At 44.1% G+C, this 14,536-nt stretch overlaps 1 long non-coding RNA gene across 1 annotated transcript in view; it reads left to right on the top strand.

Annotated features, from left to right (window-relative positions):
- The window catches only part of LOC119651730, a 123,701-nt gene extending 112,488 nt beyond the window's left edge, over positions 1-11,213 (top strand). The window contains exon 3 of the long non-coding RNA XR_005249484.1: positions 10,899-11,213. This is a non-coding gene — a long non-coding RNA (uncharacterized LOC119651730). The remainder of the gene's footprint in view (positions 1-10,898) is intronic.
- The last annotated feature ends 3,323 nt before the right edge of the window (positions 11,214-14,536 follow it).

Below are 14,536 nucleotides of genomic sequence, written 5' to 3'. Positions count from 1 at the left end.
CAATATCGCAGCTTTTGGCACCAGACCATCGGGTTTCTTGCAGAGCGCAGATATCAATGCGCCTTTTCCGAAGGGCTCTTGCGAGTTCGGTCTTTCCAGTTAGGGTACCAACATTTAGCGAGCAGACACGTATTTGTTTTGTTCGTTGTGTTCGGACTAACTTGCTTACGTCCTGACGCCGTCCATGCGTCAAGAACCCTTGCCCATTTCTCGACAGGACCGGGGCCCGTCCTGCCGCGTCGACTGAGGTGGACGCCCTAGCATTTCTCCGAGGCTTGTGACTTAATCCGATCATCACGTTTGTAATGACATTGTATGCATTTTCTTGGTCGACCTGTCGCGGGGCCTGTCGCCAATAGAGGTCAGGTACGATTTAGCATAGTAGAATAACTCCAACTATACTCTATTTATCTCTTTCCCTGATCTCAGCATTTTATCTTTGTTCTACTGAGGATAGTACAGAGTACGTTGCCCCAAACCCTCCTCCTTTACCTGGGCTTGGGACTAGCATACTAAGTTAATAGCATGGCGGAGTTTAGTCAAATCAACCTAAAGCATGCCAAAGCTTCCTCCTATCTACAGCTGAAGTTGCAGGACTGTTCTTATACATTTCTGGTTCAAGAGCCATGGATTCGATTTAACAGAATCTGTGGCAATGGATCACTCAAGGGCACTAGGATCTTCTTCGATGAAAGATCCTCGAGACCGAGGGCCTGCGTTCTGATGTCAAAATTGTTAGGTGCAACCATGCTGCGCTAATTCTGTTCCCAGGAACTTGTTGCGGTCAACTTACAATACCAGGTTAATGGTAAGAGGAGAAACGTCACAGTAGCCTCTGCTTACTTACCTTATGATTCTTTGGGTCACCCACCAACGCATGCACCAAGGAATTTAGAAGTATATGCAGAATCAAGCGGCCTTGAACTTTTAATAGCTCGTGATGCGAACGCTCAACACATTTGTTGGGGCAGTTTGATTTTATCACTTCAGCTGGTCTGATGACCGTGAACGTAGGGTGCGACCCTATATCCGTGGGGCCAAGGAGAAGCGAAGCAACTGACCAAACAATCTCCACTTTAAAGTTGTTAGAGTCGATTTCAAACTGGCGAGTGCTTGATATCGTGGGAATCTTCAATTTTCCCGCATTTCTGACAGGGCTACCCGCGGTCGATTTTCTCTAATATTTCGCGCTCCCGATATCGAAGCGTGAAAATTCTTGGATTCCCTGAATCTGGGGCGCCTCCCCGTTCAAAAGAGGCACCTCACGTAGAAATCCGACAATTTTGCATTTTTGGCCATTTTTCCGACCCGGACATCGTGCAAATTTTCAATTTTCCTCGATTTCTGCCAAGCCGTCCAATGGCCGATTTTCTCCACTATCTTGCGTTCTCGATGCCGTAGCGTGGAAATTCTTGGATTTCCTGAATCTTGGGCGTCTCCCTGTTCGAAAGAGGCAACTTGCGTACGAATCCGACGATTTTGCATTTTTGGTCATTTTTCCGCCCTTGGTATCGTGGAAAATTTCAATTTTCCTTGATTTCGGCCAGGCCCTCCAGAGGCCGATTTTCTCCAATATATCGCGTTATCGATGCCGGTGCGTACAAATTCGTGGATTCCCTCAATATCGAGCGCGTCCCCGTTCGAAAGAGGCATCTAGCGTAGGAATCCGACGAATTTGCAGTTTTGGCCATTTTTCCGACCCGGGTATCGTGGAACTTTTCAATTTTCTTCGATTTCGATCAGGCCCTCCAATGGCCGATTTTTTCCAATATCTCGCGTTCTAGAGATCGCAGCGTGGAAATTCTTAGATTTCTTGAATCTGGACCGCTTCCCCGTTCAAAACAGGCATCTTGCGTAGAAATCCGACAAATTTGCAGTTTTGGCCATTTTTCCGACCCGGGTATCGTGGAAATTCTCAATTTTCCTCGATTTCGGCCAGGCAGCCCAATGGCCTATTTTCTCCAATCTGCGATGACGTGAATTTGCTGTTTTGTTCGGCATGTTGAGATGGTGAGGCCATCGAAAGTCGTCGAGATTGGGTCATAGATATTTGAAGACATTTTGCTTGCCTCGATGGTGCTGGTTTATCTCTTCGGTTTGTTCTGTAATGAAATCAAAGTGTTTTCCAATAATTAATGTAGTAAAAAGCTATAAAAGTAACGAATTGTGGTGAAAGGGCGATGCATATTTCTTAGGATACACAAAAGTGTAAATTTCATACCGGATCCATCCCACGTTGGGCGCCAAAGTTTTAATCTGACATTTAAACTTGGAAAACGATTGACTTAATTGCAGATAATTACATTTTTATATCTCTTGATATCAGTATAATGTCATCAGAAGAAAATATAGTAAAATAAACTGGGGTAAATGGGGTAAACTAAGGCTTTTCACTCAGCAAATTGCCGATGGCCGTAGTTTTCTTCTGCGCGTTTCTTTTCTTTGATGGCAAAAGACATGACACTTGACGGTAGCTCCAGCTTATTCTGGTCCGGAAAATCAACCATGATATCACTCCCAAGCTCATGTCTTGACATAACTGTAGAACAGTCGAGCAATCCAGAGAATTTTCCTGCTTCAATCTATTTCTCATATATGTCGCTGTTCTGTGGCAATCTAACGCTATTCAGATCTAATTGGTCTCCATTCCGCGCATTTCAGGAATACTTCCATCACAATACCTCGCTAATTACCTTCTACATATGCGAGATAATTACCATTTACCACCTCTAGCCGAGCACAGTCGTACACACGCTAATTTGGTTGATTCATTCATGCGTTCCGTAGCCATCCTCCTTTGCGGTGTCATGCCATTTATCGTTGCTCATTTCGTGAACGAATGTACGAAAACCCTTGACGTGTGTGTTAATTACGTGAAAAATGTGCCTTTTGCAGTTAATCAAATTCTCAAATTAACTGTCGTGCCTGTTGCAAATAAATCAAAATCTTTGTCGGGAAATTTATGCACATGTCAAACCGCCAGCCGACACACAACAGACCTCATCCACGTAGATTGTGTGCTGGCTACGTGTTTTCGCGAGGAATTGTTGCTAGTGTTGCCCGATGATATTTCACTCTAATGCACTATACATTGCATTGTGCCCTGTTATTACTATTGTTGCAATTCATTCGGGATGCGATGCAATGTGACGCGACGCAGTAAGTGGAAATCGGGACAGGATAAAAGGATCGCGAGGACAACACGAGGGGGGTGCAATTTGTTTCACTCCTTCACTGCAGCCAGCTGAAGGCAGCTTGCAATTGTGCATGGGTGGAGGATATATATTGCAATTTTCGCATTTATTTCGCGAAACGTTTCTGTTCTTTGACTCTCGCGGTAAATGCATAATGTGCATGTTCGCGTAATGTATGCGCGCTGCATACGAATGCAATCGCGACATGCATAAATTACGCGAACTCTGCGGATGGATATGTTTATGTGCATAATTGATGCATAAATTTCTGCTCGCTGGATCTGCCGGTGATGGTTTTTTACCACATTAAGGCATGGCCTCTCCGTCTTTTCTTTGGGCTCATTCGAGTCTTTTGTAATGAGTCGTTCACTTGAAATGAATGAGTTATGGACGTGAGTGGGTTTCTTGAGATGAGTGCACAGTTTGCGCTGGAGCTCAGGCAATTAGGCGGAATATAAAGGCAATTTACAATCGCTTGAGGTATTAATCCAGTTGAAATTGTTATCTAGTCGTGAGCTGTTTGCACTTTGCGGGATGAGCTGTCAACATTTGAGGGTAGTATAGGTAGCGATAAACGCCGAATTGTTGTAATCTTCATCAGGAATTGAGGAGTCCTAAGTCTGCATCCACTTGATGCCAGACCGGACCAAATGGAGAGCAACTCGCCCCTACTCTTTATGGTCCACGGATTCCTCTTTTTGAGTTTAACACCCAAGGTTCAAAAAGTAAAAGAGAGACGAAGACGGCTACGGTTCCGTACCAGAGAAGGGGCCAGTCGGGGCCGGCATCAAGTGGATGCGGACTTACTAATTCATAAACAAGTCGGGAAACCGGAAGCTTGACGCTTCAGGTATAAAAAGTTTTGTGTTTCCCTATCTGAGGAGCATAACGTAGTTCTCCATTGGCTTATAGCATTGACCCGAGATATTGAAATCGTTCAGTTCTGGGCAGGTTACCGACATTGCCAAAACTCAGCGATTTAAATATCTCGAGAGGCAGGTTACTGCCATTGCCAGAACTCAGCGATTTAAATATGCTATCTGCCAATGGAGAACTGCGTAATGAAACTATTTCACGCATTAACGCAACCTGGATGAAGTGGCATTCCCCAACTGGTGTTCTTTGTGATCGACGTATCAGCGCACGTCCCAAATCAAAAATTTTCTGCAATGTCATCCGTCTGCCGCTCTCTACAGTTCTGAATGTTGGCCGACTATAAAGGACAATGAACGGCGTCTTGCGGTAATGGGGACGAAGATGTTGCATTGCGCTGGTGGTGGTGACACGTTTTGATTACGTCTGAAATGAGAATCTCCGCGATCGATATGGGTTTGCACCGATCGTGGGAAAACTGCAAGAGAGGCATTTTCGATGGTGTGGTCACGTAATTCACGCTAATGAGAATTTAACAACCAGTATTGGCCAGAACATCGAAAGCAATGGTAAGCAACCAAAAAGCCGGCCAAAACAATGGTGGCTTGATACGCTGGATGGAGATTTAAAGGTCTCGCGATTACATCCTGATCAGGCATTTGATAAAATAAAATGACGAAACCGATCACCACGAGCCGGGCCCGCTTGTGAAAAGAACAAAGGCTGAAGAAAAAGAAAAAGATGTGAGGAGCGACAAGTGCACGATAGCTCCGTGTAATATAGCTGCTAATTACATTGCCCTCTATTTTCTAAAAAGCGATTTAAATAAATCATTTAATGGAAAGCCCCGTGTTGATAATGATCAACCTCATACGCTTCACACTCTGAGCTTAATATTGTTAGCAAATGTCAACAATTTAACCAACATCAAATATAAAAAAGGGCTAGGGAGAATTAGATTCTTCTTGAATGGAATTTTAATATTTCACTCGAATTTCAATTATTCTCGTTAATTATGACGTCAGCATCTTATTTGTATGGCTTAGGATGCTGTTAATTAGCACGAAAATGATAAGTTTGAACTTCAATAACTTTGACACTAATAGTTGGATTTTCATGGAACTTGGCATGTGCATGCACGAGACTGTCCTCTATGCCGGTGCAAAATTTGGTACACCTAGGATAAGCTTAGGGGGAGTTTTTTAGTCAATTTCTAAAAGTTGATAATATACTATTAGTAAATTTATTTGAGCGGATACCGGAATGGGACATCTCTCGAAGATTAGATTTCACATAAATGTTTTACACAAAACCTTAAAAAGGGCTGCAGATAAATAGATTCTTCATAAATGTGACTTTAATATTGCACGCGAATGTCAATTATTCCGGGTAATTATGACGTCAGCATCTGATTTGCATGGTTTTGGAAGCAGTAAACTCGCGCGAAATTGCTAAGTTTGAACTGCTATAACTTTGGCGTTAATTGCCTGATTTCCATGAAATTTAGCACATATATACGAAATATTGTCCTCTTTGCTGGCACAAAATTCGGAATTTAAGGGGGGTTTTTTCAGTAAATTTCTAAAAATTAGTAATATTCTATTAGTAAGTTTATTTGAGCAGATATCATCTAGGCGCACCACCCTGATTTTTTTCAGATTTTTAGGTTGGGTAGTTTCCGAAAATGAGTCCTGTCTCACTTCAAGTGCGTAGATTTTGACTCCTTACTAACGCACTTTGCAATCCATGCCAAAACTAATGCCAAAACTACAAATCGGAACCTTTCATTTGATACCCTACACAACTATATCTGGTGAAAAAAATGTTTGAATCCCCCCTTTGCATGTATGGGGAGCCCTCCTTTAAACTCCACCTAAATTTATGCCACTCACTGCATGCGTGAGATTTCATAGCTCCCATCTATCCACCAAATTTCGCTCAGATCGGTTTAGCCGTTTTGAAGAAAAGTGCGTGTGACAGACAGACAGACATTGAATCGATTTTAAAAAGGTTTTGTTTTACACAAAACCTTAAAAAGTATCTGGCTCCGGCCAAGCTTTGGTCCAAACTGTGGGCGGATTTATGTTGAACATGATTTGCACCAGAGCTGCAGGCATTGAACGCGACCCTCCTCGGAAAAGTCGAGGAGCTCAAACAAGAGAATGCCGCCATGGTCCAACAATTGGACTCTCAATAAAATATTATCAAGCGGCTGGAGGAACGCTTGCCATCCTTCGAAGGGAGGATCCCAGTCGCAACATCGGAGCAGCAGCAACGGCATCATCTGCAACATGAAAAAAGTGACTGTGAATAACGGCAACATCAACATCATCAACCTGAGAAATGGTAATACCAAGAATAATAATACGAGCAACATGTGGGGTAACAACAACAACAACAGAAGGAGCAAGAACATCACCAAGATGGAGGAGAGATGTACCTGGAAGGCGTCATCCAAGAAGAGGAAGCCGACGAATTCCACTTCGTGTAGCGGAGGAAAAAGAAAAACAAAGAGAAGGTTAGTGTAAGTAGAGTTAATGCCCCTTCGGTAGACCCTCAGGCAACCTTCCCCCAGCTACTCGTCCAAAAAAGGTAAAAATTCCGCCCATCAATGTTCCTCAACTCTTGAGGATCCTAAAGGAAAATGGTTTAAAAGCTACCCGAAAAAATACGAGGGCCGATAGGATCATTCAGCAATCTTCAATCTTATTAAAGAAAAGGATTAAGGCTCATGGTTCTGGGATTATGCCAGGTTAAACCCCCAGGACCTTCTTGCCATTACCCAAGGTTCTATGAGAAAGGATGAAGGAGTAAGCTGATCGTGGGGATCAGTTCAAGGAGCTTTATGGGGACCCTTAAGTCAGAGGGTAATTGACAGATGTTCTCAATGAAGATAAACCAAGATGTGTATGGTAGGATGTGGGAAAAAAACGCAGGGATTTGCTGATTTGATGGATAATCCTAACATGTTAACCAAGTAATATTTAACGGCATTTTTGTGGGACAGATCAACTTGGTATTACCTAATAAGCAATTTCAATAACTTCGCATTCATTATTAGAGATGGACGCCCATCGTCGAAATGGAGTCAACACGAAAGTGTGAAAATAATAAAATGAGAGTTCAATGCTGCATCTCCCATTCAAAAGAAAAAAAATACAGTACCACATTATTACTGGTGACGAGAAGTTTATTGTCGACGTTAACCTTAAACGTTAAAAATTATATGTCGTCCGTTTCCAGGAAACGTAACATCCTTGGTCACAAGGACTCGTGTCTCCTTGGTCATGAAGAGATTTATATATTGCAAACTTCTCATTCAGTCAGTGGAACCTGACCTGCTTGCAAATGGCAAGTAACTATCAATACCAGCAGCGCATTTGAGAGTCTTTCGAGGTTGCACTCTGTCAAGATCTTCTTCGAACACACCAGTGAAAGTGAGTTACATAGACTTTCGCCTCGTCATTAAAGATACGTTGTTCAAGTAAAAGACCTGCTCGTACTGGACCAGTTGGGTTTCAGCTGACCAGTAAGGAACATACTATCAGATCCATAACATTGTGGTTGTTGATGAAAACAATGCTAAATAAATTTAGAAATCGATTAAACAAGAAGCTCTAGGAACTGTTTGCCTGCGAACTTTGAACTGAACTTAATTTGTTAGTATTTAGTCTCAGTTTGAATTCTGCATCTCCAAGCCCATCCGTGGGTGATGTAATCGGAAGTCTGTTTTGTCTAAAAACTGGAAGAGCTACTATCTCAACACCATCCAGTAGCCAATGGGAATTCTTCTGCTTCTTCCTTAGCCATGTCGTGTTTCGTATTTGGGTCAGTTCGTTTTGATCTCCTTCAACAACTCCCTCGGTCGTAAGTTTGGTCTGAGTAGAATTGGTAGGTCCTCAAAAAATTAGCTAGCGTATCCATGCCGCAACCAGTACCCCACCCGCCTAAAGGACTCAGTACTTAGTCATCCGCGGGCTCCAAAGAGACAGACCCGGCTAATATATTGCGTGAACTCAATGAAAAGTATCCGCACCTAAAGGTGAAGAGTGTGTCGAATCTAGTCACGCGAGTCGACAAGCTTCTGCATAGCCAGAACTCGGCGCTTCCGCGGAAATTGCAATCGGGGCTGTTCATGGCTACTTTCGAGCCAGAACAAGAGCTCAATGAAGCGTTTAAAGGGAAATACATTGCCCACCAGAAAATTTCGGTTGAAAAAGTCAAGCCCTTTCAGGCAGTGCTACAGCTGCCAAAACTTCAGGCATATCGCCCTCAATTGCTCCATCGTGCACCGGTGTGTGAGGTGCATCATGCAAAACTTGGCCAAAACGGGCGTTTCTTACACTCAAGCAGCTAGGAATACTCTTCGTAGAGCCTTCTGGGTCAACGGACTCATTTTCAAACTCAGTCATTCCCGGAGTACCGTAGGGATCCATTTCAGGGCCTACATTTTATAATACTTTCACCGTCGACACTCCAATCCCAGAGAATGGCACAGAACTATTATAGTTCGCTAACGACACGCTCATCTTCTCGTCGAGCCTCCTACCCAGTAAGGCAGCTAATGCTATTGAGAAATACTTATCAAATCTCTGCATGTACTACCAGACTTGAGGGATAAGAGTCAACGAGGCCAAAACACAGGTTATTACTCTTCGGAGAAAATCCATGCGTCTATGACGATTGTGTCGAGGTTTTCCACCACCGTTTCTCATTCCAGTTCGCCCCTGATGTCACCGCCCTCTTGAAGGTGGGCAATGTTGTTGCACAAGTGCGTTGTGTAGGATTCCTAATCCGTTCTGCTGGGATTCCTTATTATTCTTTCTATTTCGGAGTTACCTTCAATGTCGAATCTGATTATCCTGTGATCAGACATAGAGGGTTCACCCGACACTCTCCAATTCCTGGCCATTCCGTTCATTAGGGTATTTCCTAGAGTTATATCTAGTACCTCCTGTCCCGGTGCTGGTCACAAATGTTGGAGTGTTCCCTACGTTGTATATTTCTAACTTATTGCTAAGAATAAATTCAAGAAGGTACTCACCTCTACGATTGGTGTCGCTGCTTCCCCAGACTTCGTGGTGGGCATTAGCATCGCAGCCGAGGAGAAGTGGTAACGCCCTCTTCTCACAATATTTGGTCAGTCTTGCGACTTGTTCCGGTGGAGCCCGGATTTCGTCTCCTGGGAAGTATCCCGATGCCACAACTGCCTCTCGAGTGTTCCTCCCGGCTTCCAATGAGACTTGGATAGCCACAAGGTCCCCGGTTAAGAACTCTGGTAGACATATGTATTTTGAAATACGTTTAAGAATTATGCAAGCTCTTGGTTTTTCACAAGAGGAGTCCCAAATTATCCGCATGCTTTTTCCTTGCAGATCGCGAATCTGCCCCCGGTACACCCAGGGCTCCTGAGCCAGCGCTATGGAGTAGCTGCTCTGTTCTCCTTGCAACTTGTCCTTGCAATTACCACAGATGCAGCTTTCACATGGTGGAAGTTTATCTGGGCTATCTTACTGCTGGCCATTGGCTCCGTTATTGTTTGAAGCTCTTCTCCACTGTCGGAGTATCGTCCTTCTCCTCCGACATGGCGCTTTCCTGCGCATCGCTGTCCACCCTGAGCCCTAGGACTCCTAGGTCTAAGTCGTCCAGTTTCTGCTCTGCACTGGCCAGCAGGTCTGTTTCAATGGTTGATCCAGTCCTTTCCGCTTTCGAGACTCCTTCAGGGATCTCGGTATGTTTTCCACCCGGTGCCTCCTCCGAGGTATCTTTCCTCGGCTTTTCCCTGTGCACATGCATGGGTATGTTGCCAAATCGGTAGTTGATATAACAACTCCTACGTTTAATTGCCTCCAGGGATCGGTCATCTACCCCGATCGTGAGGAGTTTACCTTTGCCCTCCACCTTAATTCTGAAGACTCTCCATAGTCGGGTATGGAGATCTTCATTCTGAGCGTTTAGGAGGCTCATAAGGTCTTCCGTTTCTATTGCTGCGGCCTTTGACAGAAAAACTGTCACCATGTGGGCTCCTGGTATATCATCCCGAGCACATGTTGACAGTTCCACCCCTTCGCAGCCTGGAAATCTAGGAACTATGGTTCTGACCCATTCTCCGGTGTCTTCCGTCGCGCAGTCTACCAGTATAAGGCCTGGTCGAAAGCGTATCCCGATTAACACCAGTTTCGAAGTGCAACCCTTGATTATCTGCCTGACGACAAGGTCCTCAATGATTTCCTGCTCCTCACGAGTGAGTATTTGCTCGGGAAACCGTTTTGGCAGTATGGCCAGTCGAATGTCCTTGACCACACTAGCATAACTAATAGGGGGCTTCCTGGGTCCTACCTTCACTCCTGACCTGCCCGGGTTTTCTGCTCCCTTGGGTTCAGGTTTGGATTTTTTGGGAGCATTCCCTTCATGCGGGCTGATCTCTGCTGCTCCCTGCTTTCTCGGCTCCGGAAGAGATGGCTTAGGTCTGTCCTGAGCTTTCTTAAGGGCTTTTTCTGGTTTCAGGCCTTCCTTCAGATAGCGCAGGTATCATTTAACACCGCCGCCACTGAGACCTGTCTCCTTCCTGACGTCTGTTATATTTATCTCAGACGTGCTTTTGCTGGTTCCTGCTCTTTGAGTTGGTTGTTGCCCACGCAGTATGCCAACCTTGGATCCACTGCTTGACCTCCCAACTTCTCCCTTCTTGGGTTTAATCACCTGGCTCTCAGCAATTTGGAGACGTGCCTCCGCCTGATTAACCAGTTTTTGTGCGGTACGGGGCCCCGCTTGTCTGATGAGTTGCTCTGGTATGAAACAGTAAATTCACGATTCTCCCTCGTTTTTCAGCCACCAACCCCAGACAGAAACGACATTACTCAAGGGTACAAATTCGCAAGTCCACGCAAGAAAACCCTTAAAAAACTCCAGCAAGAACTACGCCAATTTCACGTAGGTCGATGAAGACAAACAGTCACCACCATTCAGGCGCACAATACACAATGTACAAACATACATAAGTAACAATCTCTCTGGATTGAGTAAAGGCGTCGATGATTAATGGGCATCGGGGGCTGTTTAATCGATTGGCTTGTATCGCTGTGATAAATTACGTTGTAAACATTTAAAATTATTTACCATAATTCACGTGAGCCGGTACGATCATGAGCCGGATCAAGAGAGAAATTTATTAATAATAATAAAGTGCTTGTCGCGTTTTGGAGAGGGAACACAACAACGGGTAAATAGCTAGCAACACGACTACCATGATATATTGCAAAATGTTCACAAGGTGTTGTCCAAATTTATTTATAAATAAATTTTCTGGAAATGACAACATTATCAGATATGTCTGTTTGGTAATGGACTCGGCAGTTTTGGTGGATGAACGCAAATGCGGTGAAGTAGGTAGCGAAGGCGGTAGAAAGTATATCAACACATGCTGGAAATTTACAAGGGTTTTTTTGGGACTGATGCGTTTTGATGTTAGCAAGGCGATTTTAAGGTGGGCCAGTATCTGGCTAGATTGAACTGGATTAAAACCACCAGATGTATCGCGGAGTTCATCTGCCCATAGTGGACTTGTCTTTCGGAAAGTAAAGCCATAAATTTTAGTCAATAACAGCTTGAAGTCATAGTATCTTCATTTTGAGGAGACGAAAGCATTTCAAGAAGATATCCCCATCTAAGCACAACCTCCCGGATCCTTTTGAATTAGAATTGTAGTTACCCGAAAGTGAACGAATACAAGCGAGAGTTATAATCACTCGCATGGGCTAGAAAATAGGCTGAAATCTACTGAATAAGCGAAGTGGACAAACTGACAAAAAATGAGAAAATCTGTCACAAAATTTTAGAAGCTGGTACCTCCTTAGATACATGTCATTCAAGGAAAAGGTACACAATTTGTCACCAACTGCCTGGAGGAGAAGCTAGCATTTCAAAAGGACTTTACTCTCTTGAAGCCAGTTCGCCGAAGACGGAAGCTTCCTAAAGGTTATATTGTGTCAATAGTAGACGATCTGATGACACTTTCTCTCGGGCATGATGGAGAGGCATAGTAACTGTGACCGAAATGATTTTAGTGGAAAGTTTTTTCGACTTCTACAGCTCTCACGGTCGCGTCATCGTGTACTGCTCTAGTACAGCTAAGCTCAGCCAAGTGTTGACTGACCCTCAACGAACATCCAACTAAACTGACCACAAGGCGATCAGCAATAGATTCAGGAGTTCCCTTCTCAATAGAACCAAATTTTATACTTCTATGATGAATTTAAGGGGGGTTTTCAGATAAATTTCTAAAATATGGCAACATGCTATTATTAACTTTATCGGTACGTTGATATCGGAATAGGATGTAATTTGGGGCTTAGGTCCACCATTATGATTTCTTTCAGATTTTTCGGATGAATAGGTTCTGAGAACGGGACCTGTTGCACTTTCCAGGCCACACACTTTGAGTCTGCATTCCTCTATGTTTCTTGTAATATCAGAAATAAGATCAGTTTCGAAAAGTACTAATCCAGCCCCCCCCCCCCCTCGCAAGATAACGCAAACGACACAAACGGCGTAGGGATACTAACCGAGAATGAGAGCCAACTACAAAGCAAAAGAAGGGGAAAACATTTATTTAAAAGGACATCGGTATGGAGGGTATTTCGGAGCCTAGGCACCATATAATGGCAGACTCTTGTTTTTTTTCCAGAATTCTCGGTTGGGTAGTTTCTGAGAATAGGTCCATTGACAAGATAATCATTTTCGAGCACCCGCACCCCTCTCCTTTACAACAAATGCCAAAACTAAGATCGGCTTCGCCAAGTACTAATCGAGACCGTTCGTTTGATATCCCACATGACTTTATTTGGTGATAAACAAATTACACTCCCCTTCTGCATGTATGAGGACCCCCCATTAAATTCGACGAAAAAGATGTAACTCACTATATGCGTGAGCGATTCCAGTTTCCACCTTTCCCCCAAATTTGGTTTCAGTCGCTATAACCCTCTCTGAGAAAAAGCGTGTGACGGTAGACAGGCAACCAGACAGACAGATGGACCGATGGACAGACGGACAGACGAACAGAGGGACAGAAAGACAGACGGATAGACGAGTTCAATAAGATTTTGTTTCACACAAAACCTTAAAAAAAGAAAACCGCAAAGGAGATCGCGACCAGATTCGCCGATTACAGACAGTTCTCTCCTGGACTTGGGTGGACACGTGAACTGCATAATATGCAAGCCTGAGGCCTGGGGAAGTAGTTTCCACGACTTGCATCCTCCAAATCGAATTATCACTGAACAAAGCAGTGGAGGACCTATATGAGATCACCACAAAAGCGGAGATCTACGAAGTCTTAAAAATCTAACTTGGGCTTGATGCTTGAGTCCAATGTGATCAGATGCATATGGTGGTACTCAGACGGCCACACTTGCCTTGACATTCGACGCAGCGGAAAAGCTATTGCTGTAGGTAAAATTCGTGTTGGCTGGGTCACCTATCGATTACAAGAACAGATATCGCCAAAGAGGTGTTTGAAATGCCTGGAATTTGGACATATTCCGAAAAACTGTACAAGCAAGTACGACAGATCTAAGTTATGCCCAAGATGCGGAGAAGAAGGTGAAAGAGTGCAATGCGAATCCTAAATGCCTGCTACGCACAGGAGCATAGGAGAGATATCACAGAGAGTTTCAGATGTCTGGCGTTCAAGAAGGCGATTCAAGCTTTTCGTAAATCAACTTCCAGCAGCTGAATTTAGACCATTCTCAGCAACCCAGGACCTGTTGTCCGTAGCGTGTTTGAAAATAAAATTGACATTGCCGTCATATGTGAACATCACAAAGGTCTCCATAGTGGCGTCTTTATATCAGACAGAAGCGAAAAAGCCGCAATCTGGACCTGTGAAAACTGAGCAATCACAGACACGAACAAAAGCCCAAAAGACGAATTCACACGAGCTAAGGATCTCCAATGGCTGATAAGCGAGGAATATAGGCACAGAGACCATCAGGTTACCATCTTCCAAATGGAGCATAGGAAAGAACATAACGTATCAAGGAAATTGGGGTAGCGTGTTGGAAATCCAAAAAACTTGACAAGCAAATATTCGAGAAAATACTTCTGGAAGAAGCCAATGGGAAACGCAACAGAAAAGGTGACACAGGTACTTGAAAGGATACGAAAATCATGGGACGCTTGCATGCCCTGCTATAGTGTACTCAAGAAACGAATGCCCCCCCCCCCTGCCAATGCCAAAATCGATGAACTTCGCCTTAAACAGGAGACACAGTTAATGCAGCAGAAACCAGCCTGAGCCTAAGGAGTAACACAACCGATATAAGAAAACGAGGAAGGAACTGCAAGCAGCCATCACTAGAAGTAAAACTGAATACTTCAAGAGGTTATGCAAGGAAGCGGACCACGACCCATGGAGAGGTGCATACACGGCATCAATTAAGGGTAAACGCTCTCCACCGAACACCAAC

The sequence above is a fragment of the Hermetia illucens genome, chromosome 3 (assembly GCF_905115235.1).
Source record: "Hermetia illucens chromosome 3, iHerIll2.2.curated.20191125, whole genome shotgun sequence".
Lineage (NCBI taxonomy): Eukaryota > Metazoa > Arthropoda > Insecta > Diptera > Stratiomyidae > Hermetia > Hermetia illucens.
Note: the sequence above shows the minus strand (reverse complement) of the source record. Positions and strands in the feature narration are given on the sequence as shown.